The 20,005-nt window shown below is 46.7% G+C and overlaps 1 protein-coding gene across 7 annotated transcripts in view; it reads left to right on the plus strand.

The window, feature by feature from the left end:
- The first annotated feature begins 1,111 nt into the window (after window positions 1-1,111).
- MRTFB (myocardin related transcription factor B) overlaps window positions 1,112-20,005 on the plus strand; it is a 265,761-nt gene continuing 246,867 nt past the window's right edge. For 6 of the 7 annotated variants that reach the window (XM_059898877.1, XM_059898880.1, XM_059898876.1 and 3 more), the window contains exons 1-2: window positions 1,112-1,166; window positions 1,377-1,498. The gene's annotated coding sequence lies outside the window, so the exon portion shown is untranslated. Of the gene's footprint in view, window positions 1,167-1,199; window positions 1,499-20,005 lie in introns of those variants that run through there. The other variant, XM_059898878.1, reaches the window with a different exon arrangement.

Raw genomic sequence — 20,005 nt, forward strand, 5'->3', positions numbered from 1 at the left:
GGTTGCGTTGGGTCTTCGTTTCTGTGCGCGGGCTTTCTCTAGTTGCAGCGAGCGGGGGCCACTCTTCGTTGCAGTGCATGGGCTTCTCATTGCGGTGGCTTCTTGTTGCACAGCCCGGGCTCTAGGAGCGTGAGCTTCAGTAGTTGTGGCTCAGGGGCTCTAGAGCGCAGGCTTAATAGTTGCGGCGCACGGGCTTAGTTGTTCTGCGACATGTGGGATCTTCCCAGACCAGGGCTCGAACCCGTGTGCCCTGCATTGGCAGGCGGATTCTTAACCACTGCGCCACCAGGGAAGCCCCTACAAAGTGACAAGAATAGTGTCTCAAATGACCTGGCCAAATGCAGAATCCATGGTTGCTCTTGTTACTATAGTGATTTGACATTGCTTGATGTTTATTCACAGTTATTCTAGATGTTTCCACCCCCACTGGTCTATCATGGAGAGGTGATTACCTTTCAAGCACACAGCTCAATGCAATTCAGAGCAAAGCCCCGCCAGTCCTGGAACGCATACTCCGCACCATAAAGCTGGCCATGCTTAAAAAGGGTCCTTTAATTCATGGCTCAAGGTCTGAAACCCTAGTCATCCCTGTACTTGGCAGAATGGGGAAAACCAAGAAGAAATCTGAGCACTCGGTCGCTTCCCTTAGGGAGTTTGCAATCTAATCTAAAAGAACAGAACGCTCTGTCAAATACAGCCTGAACCGGGATCCATTCCCAGAGGGGACCTGCCCAAGCGCCCGGCCAGGGTGTTTACAGAGCGACATCCTTCCTCTGTGGCTCCCTGTCGGTTATGATGTGAATGAGCGTTTAGAAAAAGAGATGAAGAAGACAGAGTTGGGCCAAATCCCAAAGTCTGACTCACCCGCTTTTTTTCCCCCTCCTAAACCACGCTTACAAAGAGGGCAACCCTTCCCCACGTAGTACCAGCAGGGTAACCTGAGAACATCCATTTAACGCATCTGTCCCTGTGAAAAGGACCTTCCAGTGACACCGAGCTGAGTGTATCCCGCTCTATTTATAGGCACTGTTTGTTTAATTCGAGTCCCGTCTCTAAGAATAAATAATGAACTCATCCTGGGGGCAAGCCAGAGCCTACAACTCTGAGACAAACCGTAAATCCTTTCCCTTTCCTTCTGGTTCTAGAAGGGATTCTGTAGTTCAGAGGTGAGCCACTTTTGTTTGCTGGGCTGGGGTGGGCTGGAGACCCAGGCATGTTTAGAAATTTGGTTTTGTGGTGGTTTTTCATAATGGTTTGGGGGAGGTGTTTGATGTTTGATTTTGGATTGGTGATCGAAGAGCAGATCTTGGACCTCTCTCACCCTCAAAGGAGGGACACCAACCAAATATCTGCGCCCCTGGTTGCTTAAACTTCAGACACAAAGAGACCCATTTGGACTCAGATCCCTCAGTAAGGAAGATGTGGCAATGGAGAAGAAAGATCCCTTTCCGTACCCTCCCGACCTGGTAGCAGAGACTGGGGCAGGCTATCTCATAAGGTACAGTACCATTCCTGGCTTTGTTTTTTTTGGTTTTTTTTTTTCAGTGTGTGTGATGAGGACCAGGAGCCATAACTCACTTAAACTTTAAGTATGTAACCCCAGAATGTGGTGCACGACAGTCCAAAGGCACATTATCTCAAGAAAACTAGTTTGGTTTACAGTGCATCTGTCCCCATGCTGACCTGCTGGTTTAGTGACTCCTAGAGCCAGACCCACTGAGTCTGAAGGGAATGACCTAAATGATGCCTTTGGGTCTAATTCAGGATATTTGCATATTGTAGCTTCCCCCATTCTCCCTTTCCAGGACTTTATCTTAAGAAGGTAACCAAGCTTCTCGAGGAAGTGTCCATTCATGTATTAATTCTCCCAATATGTGTTGATCCACTACTCTGTGTCAGATACTATTCTAGGCACAGGAGATGCCTTGATGAAGAAGACAAGGCAATCATGTGATGACAAGGTCTGATTTACATTGAAAAAACTTCAGCCTCTTTACTCTCTTCCAGCTAAGTCAGGCTGGCTGTGAGGTGTCTTCCTAGCAGGCCCTGAGCTCCATTCATTTATCCATTCTTCCATTCAGAAAGTACATAGGAAAAATACACGGGCTACATGTTAAGAACAGGTGGAATGCCTAGGTATAGTAATGAGCTAAAGAGATCTATCCCTGCCCTTAAGAAGTTTGGAGTCCAGTGGGGAAGATGGATATTAATCAAATAATCACCTAAATATAGATTATTTATTATTTATTATTATTACGAATGTTGGCCAGTTCTATAGAGCAAAGTTCAGGGTGCCATGAGCAAAGTTCAGAGCCTAAGAGAGGGATTGACCTGGTTGGGTGAGCAGAGAATTAGCAATGACTAAGAATCCTTGTGTTGCCCCAGATGGTGTGTTGTCTACCAAGTAATGAGACAATGATGTCTATGTGTAGGAGGTGTGTTTTCGAGTTTCCATTAGCTGCGCTGGGCCATCCACACTGTCACCTGGCTGTCCTAAGGACTGTCACAGGCCTCCTTGGGGAGAGTTTGTGTCCAGGGAGAGCATGGGGGTTCCTTCCAAGTCATCAGCTCGCTGAGGTTTTTTTTGGTTTTTTTTTGGTTTGTTTTTTGTTTTTTAATTAATTAATTTATTTATTTATTTATTTATTTTATTTTTGGCTGTGTTGGGTCTTCGCTTCTGTGCGAGGGCTTTCTCTAGTTTCAGCGAGCGGGGGCCACTCTTCATGGCAGTGCGTGGGCCTCTCACTGTCGCGGCCTCTCTTGTTGCGGAGCACAAGCTCCAGACGCACAGGCTCAGTAGTTGTGGCTCGTGGGCCTAGCTGCCCCGCGGCATGTGGGATCTTCCCAGACCAGGGCTCGAACCCGTGTCCCCTGCATTGGCAGGCAGACTCTCAACCACTGCGCCACCAGGGAAGCCCTTGCTGAGGTTTTGACATTGATTTGTGGGTCTGCAATGGACAGGGTGAAATCTTCTTTTTCTTATGGGACATTCGTCTTACTCTGTCTCATTGGGTCAAGGAGTAAAGAGTATCATCATCACGTGTGGTTTTGTTTTGTTTTAATTTCATTTATTTTTGGCTGCATTGGGCCTTCGTTGCTGCACGTGGGCTTTCTCTAGTTGCGGCGAGCGGGGGCTACTCTTCATTGCAGTGCGTGGGCTTCTCATTGTGGTGGCTTCTCTTGTTGTGGAGCACAGGCTCTAGGCGCGCAGGCTTCAGTGGTTGCAGCACGCAGGCCCTAGAGCTTGTGGGCTTCAGTAGTTGTGGCACGTGGGCTTTAGAGCACAGGCTCAGTAGTTGTGGCGCACGGGCTTAGTTGCTCCGCGGCATGTGGGATCTTCCCGGACCAGGGCTCGAACCCGTGTCCCCTGCATTGGCAGGTGGATTCTTTACCACTGCACCACCAGGGAAGTCCCCACATGTTGTTTTCATGCTTTTACTTGAGCATGGTAGTAATGCCACCATACTCAGAGATCTGAATTGGAAGATGGCCCCATGTCCCTCTTCGTACTTTCTTGCCTTCAAATGTTCACATGCACCGTTTTGGAAAGGGAATTCCTCAAAGAAGCAGTCAGTGCTCCCAGGTATCTTTCTGGACTAATTTGGGTGCAAATTTGAGCAAATCCTTTCAGCAAATCCTTTCAAATCTTTATTTGAAAAATAGTATTGTGTATCATCTCTTTTATGCCCATTGTTTTTGAAGGCACCAACTTAAAGCCAAGGAAAAAATATAAGAACTTGCCCTGCCCTGTAAGAGTTTCCAAGGCCATTCAGAAATGATTTTTCATTCATTGATCCCAAAATATTTATTGAGTGCCTACAATGTGTCTGCACAGAACCAGGAGGGTACACATATCAATAGGACCAGCACAGCCCTGGCTTTGTGGAGCTTACAGTCTAGTGAAGGGAGAGAGCTACTCAAACCATCAAAGAACAGGAGAATTTCAGATGGTTTTACATGCTAGGCTGAGCAGAGAAGACCTCTCAGGAATCGTGACATTTGAGCAGAACCTGAATGATGAGATGGAGCCAACTGTGAAAAGATTTAAGGGAAGAGCATTCTAGATGGAGAGAAAGAACAAATAGGAAAGCTCTGTGGCACAAGGGTGATTGGTTTGTTTAAGGAATAATAAGTAGTTTATGTGGCTAAACGTGTATCAGGGAGGTGAGTGATGGGTAAGCTGGGGTGTAGAGTGTGAATTTTATTTTGAATTTAGAGGAAGCATTTGGCATGTAAACTGATGGCATTTCAGCCTGGGGGAGATTCTGTTGCCTCGGTGACATTTTGAAAGTGACAGACCTGGAAGTCTTAGAACTCAGAACCCCATGTAAACCTATAGATGGAAAGAGAAGAAATTAATGTTGGCTTGTTTCTGGATAAGAACAGTCACCGCTAATCTTGGAGGCTTTCCTGGGTAGGAGAGGATGAAAGTACAAAGTAAATAAACCACGAAACAGTCTCCTGCTTGTTGTTCAGCATCCATTCCATCACCTTTTGGGGGCAGTGCCTGAAATCTCCTTTGGGAAATCATTGCTTCCCTATTCTTGGCAATCTAGTTTGTCTCAATCTAATCAGTGCACTCTTCACATCCTGCCCCTACACCCAAGTGATTGGCTCAGGGATGGGCACAGAACCCAGTGAGAGCCAACAAAACACAAGAAGACATTTCTTGGGACCTTCTGGCAAAAAGAACTTTCCTCTCTCTTCCTTGGGAGCACCAGTCTATGGCTGTGAGGTCTAGGACCACTGCAACCATTCGTGACCATGGAGGAAGACTCTGGAACTGCTAGAGATTGTGGGGGAACACAGACTGCTGCCTTAGCATGAAGCCAACACCACAAAAGGCAGAGCCAAGAGGAGAGAACTGAGTCCTTGTGATGGCATCAAGCCCCTGGATCAAGCCTCGCCTGAAGCCTGACCTATTGCTGGGCTTTTTAGTGGCCTCAGCCAATTAAATGTTCTTTATTATATAACCCAACTTAAATAAGGATTTCTGCGTCTTGCAACGTAAAGAGCCCATGTGATGGAAATCTTAGAATAGGTACCTGACAGTGCCAAGGGCCTCCTCTGCACCCCGGGCCTCTAGGAGGAAGTGAGCCTGTTCCAGAACCCAAATAAAAGGTCTCTCCTCCCACTTCTCTATTTCAGGGTTTCCATGCCTCCCGTCGCCATAGCACTGTGACTCTCTTGGAGAGGCAGAGGAACAGAGGAGGAGACGGGGCCCGTTTCCAGGCTGTGTTGCCACGTTTAATGGCTGGGGAGGGTGGGGGGCTGGGGAGTGAGGTGGCTCCACGCTTGACATTTCAGGATAGAGATAACAGGGTAAAAATAAACCCCCAAGCGCCTGTAGCAGCGCTCGCTTCTCTTGCTTCACAGTTCTTATCTCTCCCTGCTTTGGGGACAGAAAGGTTCCTTTCAGGTCACCGCGTGGCTTGCCTCCCTCAGGCCCTGGATGGGGAGGAGGAGATGTAGGTGGTTGGTTTACATCTGTCCACACCTGCCCATCCACGTCTGGGAAATCAAGTGATTCCTTTCTTCCTGCAGACCCACTTTTTATTTTGCAAATAATCTTTCACATCTTTGCCCTCGTTTGATGCTCCAGTAGCTGGGTGGAATGAGCGAGGCTGGGGGCTGGAGGTCTCCACTTTCCAGAAGAGAAAACCAGTGGGGCTCGGAAAGCTTAAATGTCCAAAGTCACCCAGCTAGTGAGTACAAATGTGTTCTGATCTAAACCCAGGGCCTTTTCTGCCTGTCCGCCAGTGGCCAGGGATAACAAGAGTTTGATTCCGTTTCTGCGGCCCCAGCCCTCCCCCGACAGCCATGTTGGCTGGGTACCACGGGAGGGGGAGCGCTCACATCACCTGTGACAGGAGCATCGCCACGTGCTGCCTGGCGGCACCGCCCCCTCGGTTCCCTCCCAATCACATAGTCTCAGAGTTTTGTACAGTCCAGTGAGCAAACTGCTGTTTACTGTGGAGGGGTGGCTGGGACTACAGAGTTGTTTTTTTTTTTTTTTTTTTTGCAGTCTAGTTGATTTACAATGTTGTGTTAGTTTCTGCTGTACAGCGAAGTGAGTCTGTTATGCACATACCTATATCCACTCTTTTTAAGATTCTATTCCCATATAGGTCATTACAGAGTATTGAATAGAGTTCCCTGTGCTATACAGCAGGTTCTTATTAGTTATCTATTTTATATATAGTAGTGTGTATGTGTCAGTCCCAATCTCCCAATTTGAGGAACAAGCCTTGATCTGCCACTAAAGTGCAAGGAGGCTCCCTGAGCCCCAATCTTCTCATCTATAAAATGGTGATAAAAGTATTCATACACGCTACGACTGTTACAAGGGTTAAATAAGCCATTGCATGCAATGTACTCAGCCTGCATCATCTACACCATGATCTGAAATTTGGAGCTTCCTAGTACAATGACAGCTTTTCCTGTGCCGGTGTTTGTGTATAGTGACAATGCCACTCACCCACATCTACTGAACATGCCCTTTGAGTTCTTTTTCTTTCAGTGGCCAAGGATTTGCACAAGCCATTTCATCAGTTAAGACTCTTGTGGTTGCAAGTGACCGAAACGCCGATCCTAACTGGATTACATGAAGGGGAAATTTGTTGGCTCAGAAGGGAGCTCTAAAGGCTGCCAAGGGCAGAGGCTAACTTCAGGCACAGCTGGATCCAGGGATGGAAGCAATACCATCAAGATCAATTTTCTCTCTCTCCCAGTTTCTCAGCTCTCTTCCCTCCCTGCTGACTCCCTCCTCGTTGTGGCAGAAATGGCTGTAGGAGCTCCCGGCTCATCTTCTTAGGATCAAGGCCAGTAGGAAAGAACCAGCCCCAGCATTCCCAGCAAAAATCTCCATGCATCTCACTGCCCATCCCTGAACCCATCCATCACTGTGGTCAGAGGAATGAGTTGCCCAGAGGGAGACAGGTCCGGATGGCGTGCCAGCCCCAGAGTCAGGAGTGGGTCTGCTCCACTCAAACCCCAGGTCCGAGAGGAGAGAGCAGTGGTGTCCAGAGGGGAATCAGGTGTCTGATGTCTGGCAACCGCCCACACTTCACAGCCTGATATCCCAAAGTGGGCATTGATGTGTGGACTTCTGTAATCCCAGGGAACAGAGCGGACTATAGCTAGGCTGCAAAGCCAGGCGGACTGGCGCCAACCAAAATTAAAAGCTCTCATCCGCGACTCCCTCAGTGCCAGCTGCTGACCAACTGGACCAGCTGAACTCAAACAGGATCCTTCCTGGAGCCTGACCTGCAGCCTGCCAGGTGCAAAGCCAGCATCCTGGATGGGAGGCTGACAAACCGGAGGCCTTTCCGAAAACCTCCATCATTAATCCTTGTTCCACCTCCATTGTGATTTACTACTTACTTGTCTTTCCTCTAAAAAGGAGCCAGCCATAATGCAAATGTCCCTTGATGTGCCCCAATATAAACACAGAGCAAAGCAACACTGTTATTAAATTGCAGCCAGTTACTCTCCTGTGCTCCAAGCTTGAGGTCTGCTGTTCAAAGGAAGGTTAGCCAGTGTCAGGGAGACATTAAGGACCCACCTAGCACCAGCTCCAGACTTGATGAAATTAAGACAATTGAAACAAATTAGAAAGGGAATAACTTCCCACCAGGTGATTTCGTGGTGTTTAACGCTTTTGAAGTGCTTGCACATCGAAAATTCTCACTGCCAGGGAGTGGGCCAGGCCTCACAGCTTGCCCACTATTTGATACTGGTTGATCTGTAACCCCAAAGGCACTCTCGAAACTTCCCCTCTCCCCACTCCTCCCCAAGCCTGCAGCAGAAATGGAAAAGAAATGGATAAGAGAGTACGAACAATTTTTTTTTAAATAATTATGGTTATTATGTATGCATTTCCAGCGGGAGATTCTGGGAATTATTCCTAAAAGGCTGGAAAGAATTTCTTCTTTTGATCTCAATTCTGAGCCAGAGAAAATCAAATTAAGAAAGAAAAGCAACAGAGAATTCTCAGTGGGGAGGAAGGAGCAGGGTCTGGACTGCTCATAGGGTCCCGGAGAAAAGAAAATGGAAGGAAAAGTCCCCAGACACCTTCGTGTCCTGATGTCGGCAGCCTAGGAGGAGGGGCAGCTGGAGGAGCCACACAAAAGCTGGGAGGAGAGTGAGGCTGTGTCCCCACATCTTCCGGCCAGCCTTCCTTCCCTTCCCTTGAGGGGCTGGAGAACGTTCCCCTAGTTCCTGTGGCTCTTCCCACCGCACACGTGGCCGCCAGCCTTCCTCCGATGGCCCCGACTTCCAGAGAAGCCCAATTCAGAGCAGCCACAACAGACCAGCCAGTGTGGGCGTGTGAGCAGTTCTTTAAAAAAAATCCTGCCTTAGAGGACCGGGAGAAATGGTCCTGCCACTTCCCTAAACCTTCTGCGGTTGCTAAGCAGCTCGCCTCCACCCCTTTCCACTTCCCTCTGCTCTGTGCCTTTGTCTCCCTCCACCCTCCACCCCCACCCCAGCTCTTCCCTGCCTCCCTGCCGGGCTTAGAAATCAGAGAACAGTCCCTGAGTGTCTCCCAGCTCCGAGGGCCACAGCAGTGTCATGGCACGTGAGCTCCCTCCCTGTTCTGCAGACCGTGCTCTTATGGACTGGCTGGAAAGACCACTGCTGGACCCTTCCCATTTTCCTTCCTCCCTGCCTCCCTCCCTCCCTCTCTCTCTCCCTCCCCCTCTCCCTCTCTCTCTCTTTTTCTTTCTTCCTTTCTTTCTTTCTTCCTTCCTTTCTTTCTTTCTTTCTTTCTTTCTTTCTTTCTTTCTTTCTTTCTTCCTTTCTTCTTCTTTCTTCTTTCTCTTTCTTTCTCTTCTTTCCTTCCTTCCTCCCTTCCTTCTTTGCCTCCCTCCTTCCCTTCCTCCCTCCCTCCCCCCTTCCCTCCCTCCCTTCCTCCTTCCACAAATAACATCAAACACTTACCATGCTCGGAGCTGAGTGGGGGGCGCAGGCACGAGCAGCTGGAAACCATGGGAAGCGCTAGGAGTCTGTCAGCTGCCCCATGTGCAGCCTCATCCTCCCATCAGCAGTGGTGCTCTGGTACCTCTTCCCAGGGCTCCCTGAAAGCATCTGTTTACCCCTACACGCTGGTGAGGGCTGTAGGTGTTCCTGAGGATGTCACAGGAGCGTCCAAAGAGGAAGTTGGCAGCCACTGCTCCAAATATCCCTTGCACATTTCTCTTTTCTTGAAGACTTTCTCCACCTGGGTCCTCACTCTCTGATCCTTTTCTGACAGCCTGTCTCCCTCCTCCGGCTTCTGTTCTCGTCCCCTCTCCCACATCATCCCTCCCCACCTTCCCTCTCCCCTTTCTGCTTTTTGTGCTATGCAGTTTATTGCTCTTCTAGTTTTTGCCTTCAAAGTTGCAGGAAGTTTCACCCACTGCTTCCCATACTCATATCGCCACCACCCATCAGGAAAGGGCCATCCAATTTTCTGGACTCAGTCTGGTGTGTATGTGTACGTGTGTGTGTGTGTGTTTGTATGTGTGTGCACGCGCATGTGCAAAACAGCACTCCAATATCATTTAGGGATTGATTAAAGTATAAAGAAAGACACACAAATGGTAACCCTCAATTTTTTAACATCTTTATTGGCGTATAATTGCTTTACAATGGTGTGTTAGTTTCTGCTTTATAACAAAGTGAAATAACCATCAATTTTAATAAATCAATGGTTTCCTCTGATGGGAAGCTTGGGGGGTTATGATTTCAAGGAAAGGGTATACACGGAGGTGAGGGTACAGGAGGGCTGCTCTAGGGTGATCCATCCTGGTTTGCCCAGGACTGAGGGGTCCCAGGATGCAGAACTTTCAGTGCTAAAACCAGAAAAATCTGGGCAGATGGGGACAACTTGTCCACTCTAGGCAGTGCTGTATCTGCAATGCTTTGTCTTTTAAGGATGGGTGGTCAGAACATGGGACTTTGTTGTATTATCTCTGTACCTTTCTGTAGACTTAGAACATTTTATGTATTGTAAAAAGAGAGAGAGAGAGACAATCATCTCTCCTGAGAGATATGTGTCTAGGAGCATCCAAGAGAGAGTCACTGATTATACGGGGAGATCAGAAAAGATTTGGAGGAGGTACTATTTGAGGGGAAGCTTGAAATAAAAGTGAGAAGTCCTCCTGCACTTATTGCTTGTTTTGGAATTCTTTTCCAGCCTCTCTGAATACCCTGCTGAGCTGTAGGCTCCAGGAGGGCAGGGGTTGGATATGATGGCTAATTTTATGTGTCAACTTGACTGGACCATGGGGTGCCCAGACATTCAGTCAAACACCATCCTGGGTGTGTCTGTGCCGGTGTTTCTGGATGAGATTAACATTGGAATCAGGAGACTGAATAAAGCAGATTGCCCTCCTCAGAGTGTGTGTGTGTGGCAGGGGGGACGACGACTCATCCAATCCATTGAAGACCTGAATAGAAAAGGGTTTAGTAAGAAAGAATTCTTTCGCTCTGCCTGACTGAGCTGGGACGTTGGTCTTCTGCCTTTGAACTTGGACTTGAACTTATGCCATTGGCTCTCCTGTGTCTCCAGCTTGCTGACCGCCGATCTTGGACTTCTCAGCCTCCATAATTGCATGAGCTAGTTCCTTATAGTAAGTCATCTATCTATCTATCTATCTATCTATCTATCCTATTAGTTCTCTCCACTGCCAATTTTTAGTGGAGAACCCAGACTAATAGACTGGGCCTTATTATCTTTCTATCCCCAGTACCTGGCTCGGATCCACCATACATAATAGGTGCTCAATATATATCTGCTAAATGAAGATATATAGGAGTACAGATAGTGGAAACTGCGTGGAATGTAGAGCTGTGTTGGTACCTGGCTGGTTTGGTGAATGAAAAATTGGTGTGGCCAGTATGCTGGGGGGTAGGGCTGGGGGGTAGGGCTGAGGGGAGGGAGGAAATGGAGGGCTGAGCAGGAAAGCAGACAGAGGTCATGTCATCTAGTGCCCCTCCAAGCCTTTGCCTGGAGACTAGAGGAGGAAACTCAAGAGCATGCAGGTACCAGGTAGGTCATGTAATGAGGAAGGATACTCGCTGTAAGACAATAGGGAGTGGTGGAGACTGTTCCCCAAGGAACACCTGCCTAGAGAGGCATCGTGCTCAGTCCAGCCAACTGTGGTTATGCAGGAATAGGGCTCGGTGTCTCAAAAAAAAAAAGCTGGAAAAGCCAGCTTTTCATGCAAAACTTAATTTTTAAAAAACTCAATGCCGACCAAGCAAAAACCCATCTGGGGGCCTCCAGTCCATGGAGGGAGCCAAGCAGGGTTTTGAAGGCAGGCCTGTGACACAGCCCCATTTGAGATGTATCAATAGATGGATGGCTTTGGCAGCAGAGTGGAGGAGGGACAGGAGGAGGGCCGGTGGCTGTGGGTCGTAAGCTGCAACTCCCAGGAGCCCCTTGGAGAAGAAAAGAGCTTGGTGGCAGCCCTGGACCCTGACTTCTGGAAGGCCCTCATTTGGGGGGAAAATGACCCAGCTGGACCCCTAAGCAATGACTGGGAGTGGGGAGAATGAACCATCACTTTTCCGTTGGTTCCCAAAACCACCCATCCCATTCCATCCTGGCCCGCTGTTGGCCAGGAAGGCCACAGGTTAATAAGGGTCAGTCACTGGACAGATGTGGTCCCAAAGGACCATGGGAGAGCTACAGCGATGCAGCATTTTCCAGGCTAAGTCCTGACCCCAGGGAATCACAGTGGGGTAATTGCAGCTCAGCCGGAAGTGGAGCAAACAGGGCCTGTGCTCTGACGTGCGTGGGCACCGTTGGGGGCCACACTGGGCAGTGCACCACCCACTGGGCCCCACGGGGCCCTGCCACCCTGCTCCCCTTTCCCATCAGCCACAGACCTTGGGTAGCCCTGAGGCCTGACCCAAGCGCAGAGACCACAGCCCTCCCCAAACCAACCAGCTGAGTCTCAGAGCAATCAAAGGAATGGCCCCCTGCCAGGTCTCTGCACTGGAACGGACATTTGGAGGCAGAAGCTTTGAGCCCAGAGCTCCGAGAATGCACTTCCCACGTTCTGTTCAGTGGCTGGAATTACCTCCATGGGACCAATTCCCCAGCAGCTCCTATGGTTGCTCCAGCGCAACCGGCCAACATGGTCAGCTCCCAGCACAGGCCCAGATCCCTTCTGTCCGCCTTGCCTCAGGCCCTCTTTCTGAGGCCCGGCTCTCCCCGCAGGTTCTGGGCTGCCCTGGCAGGGAGGGCTGAGATGCGCTTGGATTTTACCTGCCAAGGGCCTGGACCAAGGCATCCAACCTTCTAGCCTCCAAGAAAGGCTGAGAGAGCCCACATGGCTGTATGGGGGAAGGTTCCAGACAGATACACACACACACACACACACACACACACACACACACACACACACACACACACACACACACCATCATCCTTTCCCTTGGCCGCAGGGGGCTGGCCCTGCCCTGCGAGCCTCCGGGAATTGATGAACAACAGCTGGGAATACAAAAATGACCCATGGAGAATGACACAACCAGCTTATTTATACATTTCTTCATTTTTAAGAGCAGTGAGGGGAGCTCTCTTCACAGGCCTTTTCAAAGTAGTGAGGAAGAGATAAAGGAAGCCTGTCTCTCAAAGTTAGTTCCACTCAGCGAGTTTTGACCGATGGCCGATCACACACCCTGCAAAGGAGTGAAGGATGGAACAGACGGGAGGGGAGTGGGGTCCAGACAAAAGCCTCATCCAGAGCAGGCGGGGCATCTGGGCACCTTGTGCGGGCTTATGCATTCAATCTGCACCAGTTTTGAGGAGTAGGTGGTATTTTTCCCATTTGGCAGATGGGAAAGTAAAGCTCAGAGAAGTCAAGTAATTTGCACAAGGTCAGGACCCTAATGACGGCAGAGTGGACATTCAAGCCAGGGGCTGACTGGCCGCAAAGCTCCAGCTCTTTGCTGCAGAAATGGCACCCTGTTTGATTCCATTCAAAAAACGTCTCCTGGGTGTGGGGGACCCACAGAGGACCAGCTCTCTTCAGTCCTGCCCTGTACTCACCCAATCCGGGGCTCCTGAGGGCAGCCTCCCGCCTACCTGCATCAGACATACATGGTCAACTTCCAAAATGTTGGCGAATGTCTATGAAAAGTGTTTACAAAGCATTTAAGTAAACAAAAAATGTATATGAAATAATATCAGGAACGCCCAATCGCCAAGCTTAAGAAACCAATGTTACAAATATAGTAGAAGCACCCTGCATTCTCCCGCATCCACTAACCATCCCCTCCCTGGCTTGTAACTACCATCCTGAATTTGTGTGTTTCTCACTCACATGCATGTCTTTATGTTTTCACTGCATTTGTACATGGTCCTAAAAAAGAGTGTTGTTTGCACGTTTCTATTTTTAGAAATAAATGATACCATGTTATATGTATCCATCTGCAACTTGCTTTTTGTAAACAGCTTTATCTATGCCATACAATTCACTCATTTATGGTGTACAATTCAATGTATCCGTGTGCAAATGTTTAGTATATTCACAAGCTGTGTGTCCATCACCACAGTCAATTTTAGAACATTTTCATTACCTCACAACAAAACACTGCCACCCCCTTAACCATTACCCCCCTTCCCCGCCCCCCTCAGACCTTGGCAACCACTAAGCTCCTTTCTGTCTCTATAGATTTGCCCTTTCTGGACATTCCACATATGTAATTCTGTAAATGGAATCCCTGGCCTTTTGTGTCTGACTTCTTTCCCTTAGCCTAATGATGTCAAAGTTCATCCACATTGTAGCACGCATCAGTGCTTCATTGTTGACGCACAATATTCCATTATATGGATATACCATATTTTATTTATTCATCTATCAGAGGATGGACATTTGGATGGTTTCCACCATTTGGGTGACTATTATGAATAATGTTGCTGTGAACATTCATGTATAAATTTTTGTGTGGACATGTTTTCATTTCTCTTCTATATACCTAGGAGTGGAATTGCTGAGTCATGTGGTAACTCTATGACTAACTTTTGGAGAAACTGCCAAACTGTTTTCAGAAAGTGGCTGAACCACCTTGCATTCCCACCAGCAATGTATGAGGGTTCCAATTTCTCTATATCCTCACCAAAACTGGTTATTGTCTGTCTTTTTTTATTATAGTCATCCTAGTGGGTATGAAGTGGTATCTCATTGTACTTTTGATTTGCATTTCCCTGGTAGCTAATGATGTTGTGCATCTTCTCGTGTGTTTATTGACCATTTGTTTACCTTCTTTGGAGAAATGTCTATTCAGATCTTTTGCTCATTCTGTAATTGGGCTGTCTTTTAATTATTAGGTTGTAATACTTCTTTATATACTCTAGATACAAGTCCCTTATTAGATATATGATTTGCAAAGATTTTCTCCCATTCTGTGGCTTGTCTGCACTTTCTTGATGTTGTCTTTGAAACACAAAATTTTTCATTTTGACGAAGTCCAATTTATCAACTTTTTCTTTGGTTGCACGTGCTTTGGTTGTTATATCTGAGAATCCATTGCCTACTCCAAGGTCATGAAGATTTACCCTATGTTTTTTCCAAGAGTTTTGTAGTTTTAGCTCTTATATTTAGGTCTCTGATCCATTTTGAATTAGTCCTTGTTTATGATGTGAGTTAAGGGTCCAACTTCATTCTATTGCATGTGACTATCCAGCTGTCCCACCACCATTTGAATTGTCTTGGCTCCCTTGTAAAAAATCAATTGACTATGAACGTGAGGGTTGACTTCTGGACTCAAAATTCTATTCTGTTGGTCTGTATGTCTATTCTTATACCAGTTCTACACTGTCTTTATTTCTGTAGCTTTGTAATAAGTTTTTAAATCAGGAAGTGTGAGTCTTCCAACTTTGTTCTTTTTTTTCGAGATTGTTTTTACCATTCTCGGTCCCTTGAATTCCCATATGCATTTAAGGATCAGCTTGTCAGTTTCTGCAAGGAAGTTAGCTGGTATGTTGATAGGGATTGCATTGAATCTATAGGACAATTTGAGGAGTATTGCCATCTTCACAGTATTAAATCTTGCAATCTGGAACATGGGATGTCTTTGCATTTATTTAGGTCTTCTTTAATTTCTTTCAACAGTATTTTGTAGTTTTTCAGTTCAAAAGTCTTATGCTTCTTTGGTTAAACTTATTCCTAAGTATTTATTCTTTTTTATGCTATTGTAAATAAAACTGTTTTCTTAATTTCATTCTCAGTTTGCTCATTGTCAACATATAAGAAATATAACTACTTTTAGTATATTGATCTTTTATCCTGCAACCCTGCTGAACTCATTTAGTAATTTTAATAGTTTTTTTTTTTTGATGGATTCCTTCGTATCTTCTATGCACAAAATTATGTCATCTGCAAATAAAGATAGTTTTACTTCTCCCTTTCCAATCTGTGTGCCTTTTTTTTTTTTTTTTTTTCCCTGAATAATCGTCCTGGCTAGAATTTCCAGTACAATGTTGAACAGAAGTGGCAAGAGCAGGAATCCTTGTCTTGTTCTTGATCTTAGGGGGAAGGATTCAGCCTTTCACCATTAAGTATGATGTTAGCTCTGAGTTTTTCCACAGATGCCCTTTATCTGGCTAAGGAAGTTCCCTTCAATTTCTAGTTTGTTGAGTGTGAAGCATGAGATTTGCTTTTTCCTCTCAACATTGTTTGTGAGATTTATCCATGTGTCACTATAGTTTGAAACATCTACTTTTACTAAAGATTTTATAGGGGAGATAGAGGAAAAGGTTAAGTCACATATCACTTATCTCCTTTTTTTAAAAATTAATTAATTTATTTTTGGCTGCATTGGGTCTTCGTTGCTGCGCGCGGGCTTTCTCTAGTTGTGGCGAGTGGGAGCTACTCTTTGTTGCAGTGCGCGGGCTTCTCATTGCGGTGGCTTCTCTTGTTGCGGAGCACGGGCTCTAGGCGCGCAGGCTTCAGTAGCTGTGGCGTGCAGGCTCAGCAGTTGTGGCTCATGGATTCAGTAGTTGTGGCTTGCAGGCTCTAGAGCACAGGCTCAGTAGTTGTGACCCACGGGCTTAGTTGCTCCACGGCATGTGGGATCTTCCCAGACCAGGGCTCGAACCCGTGTCCCCGGCGTTGGCAGGCGGATTCTTAACCACTGCGCCACCAGGGAAGCCCATCACTTATCCTTTAATTAAGTCTTCCTTATCTCTCTCACACCACTCCCCAAGCACCCGTGCCACAACTCTCTCCCCCCAGGCAACTCTCTCCTCTCTCATCTACTTGCTCACCAAAGGGCTTTCAGCAATACAAAAATTCTCCTCTTTCTCATCCATCTGGGGACAAGTATAGGAAATGTGGGCGTTCCATAGAAGAACCCCTTCACTCTGCTTGATGATAGAAAAATAAATCATCAAACGCTTCCTGAAGGAGGATGCTTTTGAACCTAGATTAAAAGGATGGGTAGGATGTTGCCAGGGAAGGGAGGAATAGGTTTGAGCAAAGGTGTCCCAGGTTGTGCCCTGCCATTAAATGAAAGTAAATGTTGCCCCTAACAAGGGCCAGGTAGTTTAGACTCGATTTTTTATCACAAGGATCTTCTACTCATATGATAATTGCATGGATTAGGTCTATGGACTCACTATGATTTCTGGTCTCTAGAGTTGCCCTATCCAATATGGTACCCACTAGCCACATGTGACTATTTAAATGTAAGTTAACTAAAATTAAATAACATTAAAAATTCAGTTCCTCATTTGTACTAGATCCATTTCAAGTGATCAATAGCCACATGGAGTTCGTGGTTAGCAGAATGGACAGCACAGATATGGAACATTTCCATCATTATTTCAGAAAGGTCTGTTGGACACATTGCTCTAGCTCTGGAGGGAGGGAAGATGGAATTAAAGAAGATGGCTGAGGAGCTTGAGCCAGACATGTGAGCCCTAGGTGTTAGGTAAAGGCAGCCAGGCTTGGAGGTTAGTAGACTCGGTGCCCATTCTGGCTCTGCCCCTCCTAATTCTTGGGAAAAATCACTTCCTCTCTCTGGTTTTCTCATTGCCAAGAAAATGAAATTGTTGGGCAATGTAATCCTAAGAGCCCATCCAGTGATTTATAGATTCTGTGGTTGTTTAGCCAGAAAGGGATATATTAAGCTGTTTCTTCCAGATGTGAAGAAAAGAGCCTTGGACTCAGAGAGAAAGCAGCTGGTTCTGGCGCTACCCAGCTGGACCATCATGGGCAAGTCATTTAACCTCTCTGAACCCCATTTCTGCATCTGTGATGAGGGGATTATTGGGAGGATGACCTGAGAGGATGAAAAGGAAAGCACTTAGAGAAAAGAGCAGGGATAATTGGATGCCACTAGATCAGATGAAGTGGGAAAATTACAGTAAACAAAGCTAAATGAATTTATCTGCTGCATGATTCCTTCAGTGCTTATGTGCACTGCGAATTTCTAAGTGTTTCCCAAATTGATATGACTGCAGAATTCCATTTTGTTTTTTTAATTCTCCCAAGAAATGCTCACAGGCATTAGTTATGATTACACAGAACACACTTGGGAATCGCCATTCTCAGGGATGGAGCGCTTTCTGGGGCCGCAGCTTATATTGATGGCCATCACTCATAGCGGTCCCTGAACAGCGTATGACCTAAGGAAGAATGTGAAAGATCAGGGTTGGATGACATCACAGAGATTGCTCAGGGTGGGAGCAGCCACAAGAGGAAACCAGAGAAGCGAGAGAAGAGGGCAGATCTGGGGAAGGTGCAGAGCAGCACGGAGAAGCTATGGTTACTGAATGCAGATGCAAACGACAAGCCAGGCACTGACCTTGACATTTTCATGTGCATCATCTCCCATCCTCGGAGCAAATCGGAGAGGCCGGTGGTGTCATGTCCATTTCATAGATGAGGAAACGGAAGCTCAGAGATGTTAAAATATTTACACATTTCAACATGTAGTAAGTAGGTGATAGAGCTGGAATTTACACCCGGGGCTGCCTGAGTCCAAAGGCCCATACCCTAACCCTTCTGCCTTGGAGTCTACAGCATTAATCCTGTAGGGGATGGGGTGGGGGGGTCGCAATCTGCCTGAGGTTTATAAACCTTGTACTGTCATCATCTGGCTTTGTCCTTATATCTGAGTGAGCTCTTTTAAATGGAATGAGCTTCATCCATTATCCTCCCCCAGTCTCTCCAGCCTTCAAAGATGATTCAAGAGGCCCCAAAAGCAGAGCTAAAATCAGCCTTTCATCCTTTCCACCTCCCACTAACTCCCCCGGGAATCGCCAGCACTTAAGAGGCCAGTGTGAATCCTGAGATTTCAGGAACTGTTTTTGTGGACCCAACACCCATATCCAGAGCCCTCTAAGTGAAGCCCAGAGGCACGGGCTGGTAGGTGGGAGGCTGGGCTCTCAGCAAGGATGAGGAAGCAGGGCATGGAACAGTAATTGCATGAATGGAGGGCATCTGTTGGTGGATTGTGCAGTCTCCAAATCTTGGGGACTGGATACAGATCAACTGTGATCAAAAGCAGTTGTACCAATTTGTTTTTTCACAGATCTAATGTCCTAAGGGCACTGAACCTTTGCCTGTGTGGTGATCAAGCCAAAACAGCAAACAGAAACCCTCATGTCATGTCACCAGCACTTTGGCATTCACAAATAGAATGGCAGGTTGGGGGGGCCTTACAAAGAGAAAAGAGGGAAAACCATTGTAAAGACTGTGTCCTTGTGACCATTTTGGCTGAACTTGAAAACAGTCCTCTTCATTTGCAGTTAATTAGGTTAACTCAGCTGAGGTTACAGATGGAATCCCTTTGCTCTGGTAACAACCAACGTTGGCTGGACATGTGCTGTAATCTTGCCTTTAAATACAACCACATGTATAACATATTTTGTTTTCTCTTGGCCATTGGACTGGAAAACTATTAAGACAACATCTGCTTTGCTTTCCGATTGAATCAGGGGCAAAGAGTAGGCCTCTCTAGTGTCCTTGAGATTATGCCTGGGATATCAAGTTACAGCCGCTAACCACTTTCCCACTCCTTAAGAATCCGATCCTGAACGTGTGAGTTTTCTACCGGAAACTCAGCTTTCACTCAGTCAAGGACCAAAGTGCCTTCCGACCTTGGCTTCAGTATGTGAAGTCCACCCTTTGTACATCCCATGCCTCTCCAATTCGCTATTGCAACATTTTTCGTTTTTTATTTTTTTGTTTGTTTAGGGATACTCGATCCAATTTGAAATTATTTTATTTTCCGTGTACTCGTTTGTCTCCCCCATGAGGATTTCCCCAACCCTATGTCTCTTCCTCGCACATACCCATTCCTCTGGGGCCAAGAACACTTAGCAGACAGCTCGATAAATATTTGTTCAATAAATCATGGTGTTCCCAATCCGGGTGGCGAATGAAGTAAGAGTGAACCATTTGGTGAGAAAGCCATTGCCTTCACAATCATTGCAGTCCCTCTGATAACATCAAGAATCCAAGTTTGGTGTTAATGCATCTCTAACATCTCTTTTACACTTGTTGTCCCCTCCCCACCTGCCTTACCACCCACCCCCACCCCCCACTTTACTCTCCCCCCTCTTTTTTTTGAACAGAAAGAACATCTCTGGGCTCAGAGCTAAGTACAGTTACCATGACCAGCTAGGATTTAATAACACTGTTTGGTTTTCTGAATGTTTCATTTTTTTTTCAAATAACAGTCATGGCTCTCCATTTATGGTAGGGATAGAAAGTTTCCTTTTAAAAGAAATTTAAGTTCAAGTGTATTGTTTTAGAGAAAAATTGTAAAAGTGCAGGTGGAATGCAGCCAAAGTTTTGAAGGTGGTACCTGCGTGATTGACGTTTGGGAATGAATAAGCACGCGCCTGTCTGAACGCAGCCTGTGTGCATGTTTATCCCTGGGAATAGCCACTTCGAGTTGTTTGGCCAGTGCCTTGTGAAAGGCAGTTCAGTGAAGAGCACTTTGTTTTCCTCTCTTCCGCAATAATTTAGCTCTGTGCTGTTAAATCCCACCTCCTAATCTCCTC

This window comes from Balaenoptera ricei, chromosome 15, assembly GCF_028023285.1.
Source record: "Balaenoptera ricei isolate mBalRic1 chromosome 15, mBalRic1.hap2, whole genome shotgun sequence".
NCBI lineage: Eukaryota > Metazoa > Chordata > Mammalia > Artiodactyla > Balaenopteridae > Balaenoptera > Balaenoptera ricei.